The sequence below is a fragment of the Balearica regulorum genome, chromosome 4, assembly GCF_011004875.1.
Source record: "Balearica regulorum gibbericeps isolate bBalReg1 chromosome 4, bBalReg1.pri, whole genome shotgun sequence".
Lineage (NCBI taxonomy): Eukaryota > Metazoa > Chordata > Aves > Gruiformes > Gruidae > Balearica > Balearica regulorum.
Genome location: NC_046187.1, coordinates 62208136 through 62224885, shown reverse-complemented (window position 1 = coordinate 62224885; position 16750 = coordinate 62208136).

The window sequence follows — 16750 nt, the reverse complement described above, 5'->3', positions numbered from 1 at the left end:
ATGTTTTCCAAAAGGCCCTAAACAGGGAGTTGTGGTGGCTCCAAACCCCCAGGTCTGGAAAGGACCTCCTATGGAAAGTGGAACAGGCAGAACAAACAAGCTGGGTGGAGAATGGATTGAGAGCAGCCCTGAGGAGAAGGACTTGGGGGTATTGATTGATGAGAAGCTCAACATGAGCCGGCAGTGTGCGCTTGCAGCCCAGAAAGCCAACTGTATCCTGGGCTGCATCAGAAGAAGCATGACCAGAGGTTGAGGGAGGTGATTCTGCCCCTCTGCTCTTGTGAGACCCCACCTGCAGTACTATGTCCAGCTCTGGGGTCTCCAGTAGAAGAAAGACATGGAGCTGTTGGAGTGGGTCCAAGGAGGGCCACAAAGCTGATCAGAGGGCTGGAGCACCTCTCCTATGAGGACAGGCTGAGAGAGTTGGAGTTGTTCAGCCTGGAGAAGAGAAGGCTCCAGGGAGACATTATAGCAGCCTTCCAGTACCTAAAGGGGCCTACAAGAAAACTGGAGAGGGACTGCTTACAAGGGCGTGGAGTGACAGGACAAGGGGGAATGACCTTAAGCTGAAGGAGAGTTGATTTAGATTAAGTGTTAAGAAGAAATTCTTTACTGTGAGAGTGGTGAGGCACTGGAACAGGTTGCCCAGAGAAGCTGTGGATGCCCCCTCCCTGGAAGTGTTGAAGGCCAGGTTGGATGGGGCTTTGGGCAACCTGGTCTAGTGGAAGGTGTCCCTGCCCATGGCAGGGGGGTTGGAACTAGATGATCTTTGAGGTCCCTTCCAACCCAAACCATTCTATGATTCTATGAAGCTGGGGGCCCCCGAGGTTTTCACATGTAGCTTTGCCTGCAGTCCTGCCCTGCAATAAGTCTTCTTGAAAAAAGGTATTAGTAGTATATTAGGACCAGGTATGGAATAAAAACTTAATAGACATAACAATCCACATGCCTTTCTCTTTCTTGACTTTGGAATGCCTAAGACACCCAAGGAGCTGCAAGTTGTTCCCTGAAGAGCAAAATGAATGGAGTCTGACCTAAGGCTGTATATCCACATTCCCCCCGCGCCTCCCCTCACTACAGCACCTTCATCCACCGGGATCTGTGTGCTTCCCCGCTACCCAAGTTTCAATGACCTTGTACAACCGTCACCCTCCTTCCTAACAGCCCTGTGCCCCATTGCTGCGCCTGCCAGGTGGACAAGAAATCAGAAATACCCCCAGGTAGCGTGGTGCTCTCTGTGTGCCAAACCTGTCTGCCGTCAAACACTGGGTACTGCGAAGGGTGAGCAGAAATGGGAGCAGCTGAGCACTCCTTGCCTGCCCCTCGTCTCATCTTCCCACCGGCTGTCAGTGGGCACTCACGATCTCTGTGTCCTCCATCCTTCTCTCCAAACTGTTTCAAACTGAATGAGCTCAAAGTTATGTTCTGGCAAACAGACCCAAATGCAAACAGATAATGCAGTAACAGAAGTCTCATTTCTTTAGGACACCGAGCGAAAGAAAGACCCCATAGACAGGATGACAATTCTGTGAGAAAAAGAGATTTTCATATTTGCAGGATGACTGCATATCACTATTTCTCTATGGGAAATTTGGTATGCTATTTGACCACCTCGCCCCCCAAAAAATCAGTAAGGAATTTTAATTTTTCTTATTCCACCTTAAACTTGGTAAGAAATATTTCTAAATAAGACTTGTAAATGAAAGTAAAATTCACCCTTTATATTCTTAAGGACAAAATATCTATAGCATTGGCTACAGAAAAGGTGGTCCACTCATGGGTGGATTATGTCCTTTGAAATCAATGAATCAGAATTCCTGTATTTTTTCCCACTTTTGTCCAAAGCTCAGATAACCTGCAGTCCCTCAAAAGCATAGACACCTGAAAATAAATCCTTAGATAACCCATATTTTAGGATAACCCACAAAAAGAGACAGGGAGGCTGTGGGAGAAGGAAAGCAGGCTTTGTGGGAATCACCGCAGGGGACTATTAAGATAAAGAAGGCTAGATTTTGCCTTGTATATACCTGTTTACTGACAAATTGTACAATCAGCTAATACATTTTAATGCCATTTGATCAGCTGCAGTTCCCTGACCATTTCACCCCAATTCCACTTATTGATTTAATGTGCACTGAACTACCTCAAACCTTGCCGTGCAAACCAGGATTGCTGGGTATGGCACCCTTACGGAACAGTCACTACCTTTTAGAAGAGGACCAATTCTCTGATGTCCCAATTTCCCTGGAAATGACCCCAAATTGGCTTCTGCACATTTGAGATGAAGCTAAAGATAACGTCAGTCACACAACAGACATTGCTCAGCTTGGTGGTTGTAAACACCAAGTTGTAAACCCTGAGTTGTAAACCCCAAGTTGTAAACCCCAGTCAGACTTAATCATCTGACACAGCTTTATTTATGCTACAAAGTGCTATGAAATTTTCTGTATTTCAGGAATGTCAAGCCCCATTTTCTCAGCAAAGGAGGACAGGCAGGACAGTCCAACATTACGTAAAGAGACACAGAACAGCTTGGGTATATTGGCAGCAAAACATTTGGTGCCTTCGTTGCTAGATTTTTTCTCATCTTCCTCATAATTTCTATGTGGTTTTGGTCCATTCTGCAGCCTGGGTGTGCTAAAGGCTGCTGGAAGTTGAAGGGGCAGCACTGACTGAAGGGGAAGGAAGGGGCCTTGCCAAGACGTGCCTGCTCCTTTCGCTCCCTTGTAAGTCTATCCTGCTTGGTTTTATGTCTTAAGAGCTCCATTTCCACCACAGTATTTATACACTGGAATACCTGTAGATGTTTCTGCCCCCTCGCCAGCTCTTTCTTCATAAAGCAACTACCTGAAGGTGGGTTGCTCATCACTGGACGTCCTTCCACTTGTCTTGCCCACGTGGAGAGTGTCAGGAGGAAGGAGGCTCCTCCGTTGCTGTTTGTACTCATTTCCATGTGACAGTCCCTCCCTTCATTCTCTCTTATCCCAGTCCCGTGAAAATCACATGCGGCAACCACTGTGCTACAGGGTGTAAGCAGTGTTGTCACTGAGTATGTTCTGTGTTTAATGATGTTACGTTAAGTTAAAACATGATTTTTATTCAGTAATTTAATTTACCTGCATTTACTACAACATACAACCTAATCCAGTGCACTGAAAATCTTATCCCAATGTATGATAGCAAAGACAACAGGTTTAAAACTGCAAGTATTAAGTAGGTGGAAATCATTCTATGGAGACCACTAGCTTACAGTAATCATATCATTTTGCCTAACTCAGCAAACTATATCACAGACTACAGTTTAATTTAAGCAAAGGATAAAATTGTCAAGTCCATCTATATTTGTAAATCAGTTGAACAAGACTCATTTAAACTGATTTGAGACAGTACAAACACTCCTGTATGACACGATCAAGCCTATCCATGTATGTATTTTAGCAATTAACCAAGTGGCACATGGATGGGGATTGCTGAGGACCTCAGTGCTTACACTGCCATTCCCCTCTGAAGGCAACGCAAAGTCCTTGCTTGGGCTTTGAGTGAGCAAAGGCTAAAACTGACTTGGGTGATGACTTCAGGTGTGTAAGTCCAAGTCCCACCCCTGCTCTGCCCATGCCTAATTACCCAGCTCAGGAAAGCTTCCCACCATTGTTCAAAAAGTCTTTCAAAAGCTGTCCATGTTTTTCACCCAAAATTTTCTTGATAAAACTTGAATTTTTCCTCTTGGCTCTCCTAACCTGTTCCCTTGCCAGCAAAGGGAGCCTGCCCTCTCAGTTTACCCCACCACCGAAATGTGCCAGGAGTTACCCCAACCTGCCTACTCCTCCCTTTGCTCCAACAAACCGTATCCAGACCAGCCTCAGCACTTTCCAGCTACCATCATTATGCCAGGCCTCAGCACTGAGAGCCAGGACTGGAGGAGGAGATGACCAGCAGTGGGTGAGGATCACGCCACGGACCTCGAGAGAACTCAGCCCATAGGTGTCCATGGGACCTGACGGGCTGCAATCCAAGGCTGCTCACAGTGTTGGCTGCTGCCCTTGTAAGGCCAGTGTCACCTCCAAAAGGTCCTTGGGGAGCAGGAGAGGTCCCGAGAAACTGGAGGAAGGCAAATCTTAAACTTGTCTTTGGAGAAGGCCAAAAGCACAACCTGGGGAACACAAGCCAGTCAGCCTAACTTTGATCCCTGGGACCTGTCCAGTTTAAGATCTTTATCAATGACACCATGAGTGCACTCTCATCAAGTTCACTGATGACACCTAACAGGAGGGACCAGTCAATACACTGGAGGGCAGGTCTGCCATCTGAGAGACCTGGGTAGGCTGGAGGAACTGGCCAGCAGGCATGTCCTGAAATTTAGCAGGGACAAATGGCACATCCTGCACTTGAGAAGGAAGAGTCCCCTGCAACGATACAACTGGGTCCGAGCTGGGCTTGAGCCAGCAGCGTGCCATAGCAGCAACAGCGGCCAAGAGCAACCAGGGCTGTACTAACAGGAGCATGGCCAGGAGGTCCAAGGGACTAAGTAAACCCCGTTACTCAGCAGTAGTGAGATCACATCTGTAGTCCCGTGTCCAGTTTTGGTCCCCTCAAATAAAAGGAAGAAGATTATCAGCTAGGGTGAGTTCAGCAGAGGACCCCAGGCTGGATGGTGGCTGGAGCATGTCCCTGTGAGCAGAGACTGAGGGAGCTGGGCTTGTCCAGCCTGGAGAAGAGATGGCTTTGGGGAGACCTAACAGCAGCTCCCTAGCATCTACAAGGAGGCCATCGAGGAGGTAGTGCCAGGCTCTTCACTCACAGAGATGCAAAGTAGGAGAATGAGAGACAAGAGATGATGAAACAAGAGTGTTTCAGACTGGATATATGGGAAAAAGATTTCCCCAGGAGGACAATCAGAAGGTGGGACAGCTGCCCTGAGAGGCTGTGCAGTCTCCATCCTTGGGGGTTTCAGGGAACAACTGTATCAAGCCCTCAGCAACCTGGTCTGACCTCAGAGCTGGCCCTGCTCTGAGCAGAGGTTGGACTAGTGACCTCCTGAGGTTTCTTCCAACCTGAATCATTCTGTGATCACATGTGGTAATGGAGCCTTGTTTAGAGACTCCATAAACAAGGACCCTGGTTGTAGGTGGTGCCACTGAGAAGAAATGCAACTTCAAATTTTTTTGCCTTCCCTAAATTTAAAGTCTCATTAAAAATGATGGATTATTTCAGAGGGTTTTTTTTACATCACCCAGATATATTCATAAACACGCACGTCCTTATATATAGAAACAGAAAGCGTCTGTGCATTTTCCTCTGTGTATTTATCCACTAAATGCATGTTTTATAATCCTCGGTGTTTTGCAAGGCTACAGGGTAATCTGCTTCATTCAGTAGTTACTCTTGCTCAGGAAATGCACAACAGTCACAAATGCTCCACAGCTTGGTTGCTGGGTAAACGGTACCTCATTTGTATTCAGCACCCTGCGTAAAAGTGATAAGAAGCCAAATACTCCTAGGAAACAGCACAAATGAAATACAGCACGCAGGAGGCGAAGTATTTATAGAAACAAAATATCAGCATTTTCCACACATTTACACAAAGCAATTTCAGTCTTTTCATAGGAAAAAAAGAACATCTCTGGCACTCATTTACTCATTTCCCTGAAGTCATATATTTTGGCCAAAAAGCACTAACTACATAGAAAACCTTCAGGTCACAGCAAATTAAAGATCAATGACAACCTAAAATAGACGCTGTCATATTTTCACTCCTAACATGTCTTTGTAACAAGAGCATTGTTTTAGTAAGTAAATAATGTGACATTTGTGCATTAATGGGATTTTAGCATCGTGGCTGAACCCTGCCCGCAGATCCCCAGCCTGCTATAAGAGAAAGAATTATATCTGCATTTAACTCCTTGGGACCTCTGGGTTGATTAGCTGAAGTCCGTTAAGAGCAAGCCAGAGGCTTGCTGATCAGAAAAGCACCAGATCACATCTTCCTTCGTGTGCATGTATCATCAGCCGTGGCTCTGTTCGGGGCGGTGAAGCCTTGCCGCGGCCAGGTGCGATGCCCACCCGCACCCTGGGGACAAGCCCCCTGCCCCGCGGCAGGCACCAGACCCGTCACACCTAAGGGCGCTCCGGACAATTGGGCCAAAATACTTCAGCCTTGCTCAAGGGAAGCAAGGAGAGGACTGTGACAGTCTTTTGAAGGACTAAACATTTGCACTAGCAGAGGGAGAAGCGGGTCAAGCCAAGCCCCCATTGCCCACCAGTGTCTGGTGTTGCTGCCCACCCGTCCCGTCCCCTCCCCGTGTGTGCCAGGGCCGCCGAGCACAGCACCAGTGCTGCTGCCTCTGTCACCCGGCCGACCCTCTGTCTTTAAATGAATAGGCAGGAATAGAGAACTATTTTTAAAATGTAGGCGGTTGATTCTTAACTCTCACGGTGACATTTTAAGGCTCTGATTTTGTTGCGCGTATTCGGCCCTCCTTGTGTGAGTGGCTCATATAATCTTATGAGTAGCATTACGCCTATGCAATAACACTTATGGACTGGAGCAAAAATCCAGTTGTTTAGTCATTCCACAGTAAAGTAATAGAATATATTACATTTTTTGTGGGAAGCTTAGAAAATAAGCACCTATTCAGCTAATTCCAAGTATTATTCCCATTTGGCTAATGATGCGAGTAAAGGCTGGGCGATACCATCAGCTGTACCTTCTGCCATGGTCCTTTGACTTAAATCATGATTTCTCTTTGTGGATTTTGGGGGTGTGGATTTGGGAATGCATGAAAAATATATGATAAAATCCCAGCTGAAGTGTGAATTTGATTTTATTGCTCTTTTATTGCTGGAGTTTTTAACAGGAATGTTGAGAAACAGGAAAAGCAAGAGAAAATGTTGGAACCATCTAATATGAAGTAAAGAAATAAAACAGTGAATAAAAGAAAACATCTGAACTGGGAGACAGCAGAAAGACATAAAAAAGTATGGTTTTGCTGCCATAGCCTACAAATGAGTCAAAAATATTTTTGACATAAATTATCTTATCTATTAATAGAAAAGATCTGAAATTTAATGGTACTAGGTAATCTTTTGCACATCTCTATTTTAACCTTCATTCTCTTCAATGTCTACCAAGGTTAAATAAGCAACTAAACGTAGCGGTCAGCACATGCCAGTGACTTGCAAACAGCAAAAAGGAGGCTCGGACAGCAGTGGAGGCTGTGCAGCAGGAGCCACGAGGTGCTGGTGGTTGCACGTAGTTCTTGAATCTGTCTTCTGTCTGTATCTGCACACACGATGTGTGCAGGTAAAGCAAAGACATTTTAATAATGTATTTCTGCAGCACAGGTTTCTTGCTCAACAGGACAGCAACCTGCAAAGCTTCAAATCTGTTCCTGCCTGGCAGAGGAGTGACAATATGTACCAGCCCTAGACAAGCCTGATAAAATGGAATAAACTGGAGAAAAAAGGATGCAGTTATGAAATGTTTAAAACCTGATCCTAAAGCAGCTGCAAAACAGCAAATCCAAGATTCTTTCTTGCCAAAAACGTGGAGGCCTTGCAACTTACTCTGCTTAGAAGAAATTGATGCAATGCTGTTTCTTACAGAATTTCTGAGGCCCGTTCCTTCGGGCATTGGAGGGATTAAGTAAACAAAGACAGTTTCTGTGCTTCTACCAAGTCTCTTCCAGACAGCATATTTCCAAACCTGCCTCTCTGGGATTTTTCTTAGGGTCAGGCATATTTAGGGTAGGTCTTACTTTCTGCTCGGCTCTGTGTTTTTCTCTTCCCTTACAGTCAAGGATCAGAAAGTTCCTCTTCCCAAATGATTCTGTTTCTTCAGTGAATTTACATATGTCCTATACTGTGTGTGCTGCTGATATTAAGTGAAAGGTGGTTGATTCACCAACTTCTATAACACAGCTAGGTTAGTCTAAAACCTATTGGAGACAAAGATGAATATTCAAGCTCAGGACATATGTTTCACCCTTCAAGACACTTACTGATTTACTGAGGTCTTTGAAATTAATACAGACACTCCATTATGTTTTGGATCATATGGTTAACCTGATCCGGTTTCTCCAGAGCTGTAACAAGGACGTCAATGTTTCCAATTTGTATACTCAAACAGCATCTCTTTTCCTCATATCAGATTTCCATTTCCTTTGCTAGGATCCTTGTCTACATTTCAATACTCATAAATCATACTGATGCAACAAAATGATTTCTTTTATTGTGAATTCTCTTACAGGGTCAGCAAGATCTTACCTGCAGCGACGCACGCTCGTTAGAAACTGCGGTGTAGGAGTTGTACATTTCAGTTAAAGGGAAAAAAGACTGGCTGAGAAAGTAAGCTAATAGCTGTACAACGTCTAGGTGCAGAACACTGAAACCTCAGTAAAGTATCAGATGGACCTTGAAGGCCACACTGGGGAGGGCACAAGACTCTTCCCTCCCACAGGCAGAAAGATGGATCAGTAACAACAGCTAACTCAGGGCTGGCTGGAGGGAAAATAAATGAAAAGCTGATGTAGAGGTGCTAGATTAAATGACTGAGGCATCCCTTCTTGTGCCTTGACCTTTCAGAGAAGAATGATAACCTCTGAAGGCAAGCAGGTTGCACAGCTTGGGAATTTGGGCATCACCTACAGAACGTGGTTTTCAGTAGTAAGGTGGCCGCCTCTCGAACAGCTTGTTTGTTGCCTAACTCCTGTGGGTCCCAAATTCAAAAGGTGTCCATGCCCAAAATTGCCCAAGACTAAGGGCTCCAGATCAGGCATACTTAAATTCAAAGAAGATGCAGAAACAGGACGCTTCTTTGCATCTGTCCCCACAAAAGCCTTGAGCCACTATGTTTTCTTAGAGCACCTTAACACACCATAGGATCAAGGCCCTCATGAAATGCAGTTCCAGCCACTACTTTTAAAATATTATAAGCACCACCTTCCACCTGCCGTCAACAGAGTTCTGATCACCATTCGTCAAGGAAATGACAAATCTATTTTCAGTCTTGCCCCAGGGGATTCTCTAAGCCTGGAGGGAAGAGTCTTAGCCTGAGGCTTAGAGTCTCCTCTGGAGGAGGAGGAAGGATGTACTTCATCCTTCCAGGTGTGCCAAGGAGAGGAAAAAAAAATCCCCTCAACAGTCATTAAACTGAGCAGAAGGAACAAATAGATGGATGACCTGTAGTGTCACGACCCGGGAAGGAAGGGGCAGTGCTCCAAGCATGCCACCACTCTTCAGGCGAGTTCTGTAGGTGCCCCAGCTGAGGCCCAGCCAGGGTGTTCCCATGGCTGCTCGCACCTCCAAGTCAGGCGCTCTGGTCCTTCAGACGTGTCACAGGACTCGGAGTTTCTATACTTTTTAGGTCAAAAAGGACAAAAAGTCAAAGAAAGGCAGATTCTTTATAAACACTCTGGGGGCTGTTGATGCTAGTCAATGGGGTTAGGGAGCGCAGCCTCGTATTTGAGGCACCCATGTCTTTTTTTGTTGCTGATTGTTGGGAAATTAGCCTCTGGGGAGGCAGTTTTTTACCAAAAGTGTTCTGGCCTAGACATACCCTCTAGCAGAACTCAAGAGGGAGCTGTGGGACACAACTGGCCATACTGTACTGCAGGGGCAGCTTTCCTCCTCTTACAGGTTATGCCGCACTCCAGACCCAGGCTCGTAGGCACAGCCCAGAAGTATCCCAGTTAGCGTATCCTCAGTGTTGAGTCTATCGCTTTTCATGGACAGCGCTGGAAAAAAGAGGCTTAGCAAAGCCGTTACAAATGCAAATAGGCACCCTGAGTATCACAGCTACAAAAGGAGGTATATTGATCTCTGGTGTGGAGTCTTGGCTCCCGCAGTCCCTCTCTGGCCCAGCAGTCACTGGCACTTTTTGGCTCCCACACAGGGCTCAGGACAACGTAATCTGCAATCAGCTGAACAGTCACGAGCCTGGTTCTCCCCACTCATGCAGGTCTAACTCCATGACTTGCATCAGGAGAATTAGCGCTACAATATCTGCTAGCTGGAGTAACGGGCTATTGCTCTGAACCAGGCAGTCACTGAAAACAGAAAACACCTATATCAGTTTGAATTTTGAATCAATGAGCTTAAGGAACATCCTTGCTTAAGATAAAAGACTAAAGTCACCAGAGTTATTCTATACCATTTGACTGACTTTGTTTTATATTTATATGACCTTTTCCTTTCTTTACATTTTCCCTTTTGCTTTCCAAAGCAGAATTTTTAAAAAAAGTTGTATTAAAGATGAGTTTGAGTGAAAATGATTTATTTGTTTTCGAGCAATGTTAAGATCCATTTCCAGAAAGAATGGAAAAATACAGCCAAGATGAAAGAACTTTGAACAATGACAAAGGTAAACTCTTTGGGAGTGCAACCAAAGCTCTGAGTGTAGGAATCACATTCCCAGAAGTTCCTGCTTGACAATTGGCTGCAACCAACTGGAGCATAGGGAAAACCCAAACACCAGCATGAAAGAGCAAGTAAAGGTCATAGCAGCAAAGAAGGAATATGAAAAGATTAGATTAACCTGTTGGGAATTGCATATTTATCAAGAATATGCTTTGAGGAAGATCTGCCAGGAAGGTGAGGCAGGCAGGAGAACTTGCTTGAGGAACAAATGGGAAGCACCTTGTACTGAATTTGGAAATAGTTAGCACCACCTGTTGGTGACCATTTTAGGTGGGAAAATGCTGGCATATTCCCAAGCATGCTTATGCAGATAAAAGAGAAAAGCCATTGCTACTATGATGTTTGTTTTTATAACGGACACTTAAAATATTTATAAAGTTGGGATTCTTAGTTGCACTTCTTGTGACATAGTTTAGGTTGATTCTCCATAATGCCCTAAGTACTTGGAAAATACATATGTTTGAGCTTAACAAGATCTGATTAGGCCAGCATTATATCTGACCTAATTTCAATTAGAATAAGAGAAAAAAAACACTGAAAAGCCATTCCCATGTCTCTCACACTTACTAGTATTTAAAAATACACACAAAAAACTCCGTATGCACTAACAAGCAGCAGACTGGAAAAGACCACAAGATAAATATCTGTAATAAAGAACTTGGTGCCTTCTCTCCAAAGCCCGTCTAATCAATCAAAATGTATTTTGCTCTGCATATTTGCCTATTATATTTGCTGACCTGCGTGAGTAAAGCTTACAATTATTGGCAGTCTTGTGCTTTTCGGGAAAGGAGATTTCAAGTAAGGTGCCATCCATCATAGCATCCGTGCTCATAGGAGCTGTTTAGAAAGAAGGTAGGACCTCTTGGGTTGGTCTGGGGGCTTTTAGTTAGCGCTTGTCAATGTTACAGGAATGGTTACTGAACGATAACCAACAATGAAGGGGTTTCTGTAATGGCACACGCGGGTAGGACATGGAACGATACAGTTGCTGCCCTAATAGGCATACGATTTAAATGCATTAACTTGTCTATTCTCTGCACTCATCTTCTTTTATTTGCTTGTGTTTTTTTGTGTTTTTTTCTTTTATTGCCAGCCCGTTAGCTAGAAACCTCCACTCAGAGGAATCAGCCTGGTCTGCAGTTCAGACAGGTTAAACATTAGTGGGAAAAGCTGATGTGGAAAGACTTGACTATGGCCCATCAGGAGCCGCGGTCTGTCGTTGCCCAGGCTGATGCCAAGTACCAGCGAGAGAATCAGCTTTCCCTGAAGTTCATTTGCTGGTTGTCAACAGCCGGTAGGATCAGACCCTGCTCCTGCAAGCTCTATTAACATATAATTGGATTTGTTCAAAGGCGCTCCCAAACAGCGTTGTTTTATCTCACGCCTTGGTTATCTTTCCTGCATTTAACTATCGGTTAAATAAAGGGCGCAGGCAGGAGCAAGCAATTCTGCTGGGACCTGCCTGTGCTTGGCCCAGCCGCGCCGTCGCGATCAATAACCCACCGATGCTCCAGCCCTCCTACAAACACAAGTTGGCCTGAAACGCAGAGTGCACAGTTTATATCTCTGTCTACGGCACGTGTGTATTACTTACTTTTTTACTGTTTGACATTTCCGGATGCAGTTGTTATTTCCATTAACTACGAAAAATATCAGGATTTCACAAAGATCTTGGAAAGGTATTTGTGTACTGAAAGCATTCATGTAAAATGTGCAATCGTAAGGGAAATTTTGTGTGGATATGGATTAGCTGTGGCTTAAGTGATCAGAATTTATGGCACCTATTTTTTTTACCAGGAGAAGAGTTTAAATTAAACTATTAAGATTCATTTTTTTAAAAAATATATCTCAGAAATGACTGGTTTTGTTAATTTTTGCCTTTAATTTTAGGTATTTTTGTATGCCTTCTATTTATTTTATTATTGAGACTTTGCAGTAAAATTGAAACCAGAGCTCAATAATGCCCTAGGTCTGGACAGAAATTATAACCTCATTGGAAAACAAACCAAATCTTTATGTATAGATACAGCATATGCTGCTGCACTTCTGCACTCTCTATCTGGTAAAATTCAAAGAAAAAGATCTACTCTGAGACAGAACCAGAAAGAAAATTAATGTTTCCCACTAACTAACAGTACTGAAATTTTTCCTGTCAAAATCTTATTTTTAGACACATTGTTTTCTGGAAAGCTACAAGTAACACCGTAAAAAAAAAAAAAAAAAAAAAAAAAATTTTTATGATATAACCAGACTTCCATTGCATGTGGATAAGTTATTGGCTTAACTTTAAGCAAGCTGTATTAAACTTTCCTAAAACCATAGACTTCAAAGGTAGGATTGGCAGCATGCAAGAGGCTATGTAACTATCATCGCCGAGATACTTCAAATACTTAAGAAAAGTATCTGTTGACAGGCCTGAAAACTGGCATTTTCTGGCAGTGCATATTCAGTGAACTGAGAGCTGTAGAACCAGCGATGGCTCAGCGTCACTTCCCTGCTCCTCCACTGTACCTCTGGAAGGAAATCAGAGGTCTTTGTATTTTCTAAGCTCCTTTTATCTTAGGCCCTTTGAAATTATCAAAGGATTCAGCTCGTCAAAGCCACCAGCCTGGAAAATGGGAGCTGCTGCTTTTACCCCCATATATGCCATAATGTGGTATTTGGTCTGGCGAATCCTATAGCAAACCTTATTCAGACAAAAATGTATTTAGCCTTGTTTAAGTAGAAAACAGTTAAAAATGGAAGAGTTGAAGTAATCTGCACCTTACAGAGAGAGATGCAAGCACAGGGACAGCACGTGTCCTGAGCTACCTGTCTCGGGCATCAGACTTTGACCTGCTACTCTGAGCTCTCTGAGGTGGAACCAAAGGGCATAACCAGCATCAACCAGCACAGCTACATGAAAGGCAATTGGCACTCAGAGGCCATCCTTCTGCCTTTCTTACCTATAAAATGGGAAGGGTACTTATTTAGCCCCATCTCGCAGAATGATGGAGAAATCCATGCTTTCCATTTCAGGCTTTGCAGACCTCAGGCAAAACTAAACAATACACGCAAGCCTTGTACAACCAAGATCATAAAATAAAGAATTAAATTGAATTTTTAAATGAAAATATTTAGGGGGTTTTGTAGATGTAGAGGTTTCTCTGAGATCAGCTTTTCCCCCTTTTATGCCAGCTGCTAGTTTCTACTGGTGTTTTTGGAAGGCCTTGAAGCAAGTGTCTCATGAAGTACGTGCTCTTAGCCTGGATCAGTGACACAATCAATCTTCTGAGCCATCGTCATCCCCTGCACTTTCATGACACAATGCTTACACTGCTATATTTTACTGAGGAAATGAGGTCACCCAAGACTCACAGACTGCTAAATACAAATGCCTGTTACTGTAGAGCAAGGCAGAAAACCAGGAGCAACCTCAACCCCAGTGTAACTGGAGAGCAGAGCAGCCTGCACAGCCCTGTCACATAGGATGTATGACCAGGATATACTTGTGCGTGGGGCCACGTAGCACGTCCCATAGCACAGGATTTCTGCCAAGGAAATCTGTTACTCTACATCCAGTGTAGGGGTGAGGAAGAGAGAGAAGAGCTTTGGGATTGTCCTGTAAATGCAAATAGTATCAGCACTGCTGCGGTGGAACAACAAAACCGGAGCAAACTCTGTGTGTGTGTGGGAAAAGCTGAAGCCACCTTATAATTTAATGAATTCATGCCTGATCAATAAAGACATAAAAGGAACTACAACCCCCCTGGAGACCTGCCTGCACAAAGGACTGAGTAAGGCTTGACTTAGGGCTAGCCCCTTCAGAGAGCTCTGGAGTTACAGCTCCTCTACTCCGCACCTAATTTCAGACCCATTTAAACTTTTCGAGCAATTCCGATCAGGACTTCACGGACACCGGCTGCAGCTGTGGCACTGCCAGCCGTGGTCACGCTGGCCCGGGAGACAGCACCGCCTGGACCTCCTCTGCAGATGGGTCCCACCTCGACCAAAGGTGGGATGCAGCCACAGAAATACAAAGCAGCAGCATGCAGAAAACCAAACCCATATGGTGAAAGCGGAAGGAGAACACACAGCCACTGCAAGAAAAAAGGCCGGGGGTGACAGCAACCTGGTTAACAAAGGAGGAAGGAGGAACCGTTAGCAGTGCGAGAAGATTTATCATCAAAAAAATATCCTGCTCTTCCCGATGTGTTTATTTTGGGAACACATTCATTGTGCATGTGCAGCTTATCTCTGTAGCTCAGAGAAGAGTATAGATCAGCTCTCCGCTGTCACCTCGACTGACAGACAGCTGCTGCTGCAGCGGAGTGACAGCTGAAAAGCTGCGTGATTGATTCCAATATCGTCTTGCTCCATTGCAGCTAACGAGAGGCTTGTGTTCATTCCGCTTTTATTGAAGTGTTTTCTTCTAATTGCCTATTTAACGCCTTAAAAAATACTGGGAGATACAGGTCAGTGCTCCAGTAAGCTGCTGTTTGGGCAATGTTTTCCAGGTACAAATGAAGATTTGCTTATGCTCAACACAAAGGCTGCAGAGAAAAAATTAATGATCTTATCAGGTAAAGCAGGTGTTGTGGTCACACCACCAAGGTCACTAGCATTAACAAAACACTCTGAAAACAGAATTGTGGTATGTTCCCAGCAAGGTGCTGGAGTGTTGTAGAGATAATGTGCTCAGCCTCGAGGGGAAAAAAATATGATGCGCTAACACTCACTAACAGCTGTTAATGGCAGAGTATTGTGGAGGAGAAGGATGTTTGACCTACCAGTCCTTTGGAAGAAGATGTAAACAACTGGCTTGATTCCCTGCTGCCTTGCCCCTCCTATGGCCTTCTATGCTTGTGCCAAGTAAATGCAGCATATATGCTAAATGCTGTCACATCAAAAAAGCTGAGTTTTACTACCACTTGCACGGAGGCAGGGGAAAATTAGGGCCCGCAAATGCAGGAAGAGGGACTTATGCAAGAACGAAGCGAACAGAGACTCAGAAATGCAGTTATCTAGCGACTAAATGAAATGAGCATATTTTAACTCCGCTAAATGCTGCCCCAGGAGCCTTCTGAGTCACAGCTACTTGCTTCCATGACAAAAATATATTCTTATGGTGTCTTCTTCCTGAGCCTGCTGCAGAGCCATCGCATCTAGAACAGAGGGAACACAACTGCCTTCTGGATCAGCAGACCAAATAACCCAAGGCCAGCTGCACAGTTCACTTCTGCCTAGCTTACACCTGCAGAAGGGCCGCCGCAGCCCCCGCCGCACTTGGCAGTGCAATGGCATTTCATTATTTGGAGCACAAAGCATACCCTCGCTGCTAATACCGGAGCTGGAACAGCCTTAGCCCCGCTCCACTCCATTAGCAAACCCACACACGCCTTATAGCCTTGCTGAAGGCAGCAGTAGCGTTTCACTCGCCACAACTTTTAATACTGGTAAGGGTGTACGAGCAATAAAGAAGTGTTTGTCCTGCCCATCTTGGTGCGAAGAGACCAAAACTTATTTACCTGTAAAAGAGCACACTGATCCAGAAGTCATGCATGAGGTGGCACTGTGAAAAGTGTATGTAGCCTACAAAGACCTCCAGCAGCCATGACAGATCCTTTCTGAAGACAGAGCCACTGAGAAATACCTTACTTCCCAAGGCCTTGGAGCCAACGAGGCTGAAATTCCCAAGTACACCTTCAGAGAGGGGAGAGGAACTGTGCGGGGCCTGACCACACCACCTACTGCTAGAAGATCCATGTGGTGTGCATCTTTTCTGAAACCTGAGGTGCTGCCCTGACACAGATTTAACATTCAGCTGAAATTTTTAGAAACAAAACCAAAGGGAAAACCAGAGCGTGATAGTTTGTGCCATCTGCATGGAACACGAGCTTGAGTTTTAATAGCATCCGTTATATCATTATTAAAAAACATTTTTATATTCAAATCCATTTACTGATTATAAATCCTTGAACAAAATAAGCTAGCGGCATGTGTACTTGCACCTGCTGCCTCTGTGTGCTCCAGTTGACTTCTTGCATACGAAGTTCTGCATCAGGAGGGATGGCAATACACTGGCAGGCATTCTTCCCACCCCCCCCATCCTTTCTCTCGTGCTAGTACAGCAGAGCCTGCTAAAAAACCCCACTCAAAATTACTCAGTGGGGTGAAGGGAGAACAGAGTACTAGAAATTAATACTATTAGAGAGCACCCTACTATTGCAATGAAATGAGAGCTGTATTTTGACAGTAGTCTCTGGTACTTGCACTGTGCAGCAGGTCAAGACTTTACTACGTATACTCGGATCTTGCTGGAGACTCACTACCTCCTCAGCTGCACAGCAAGCATCTC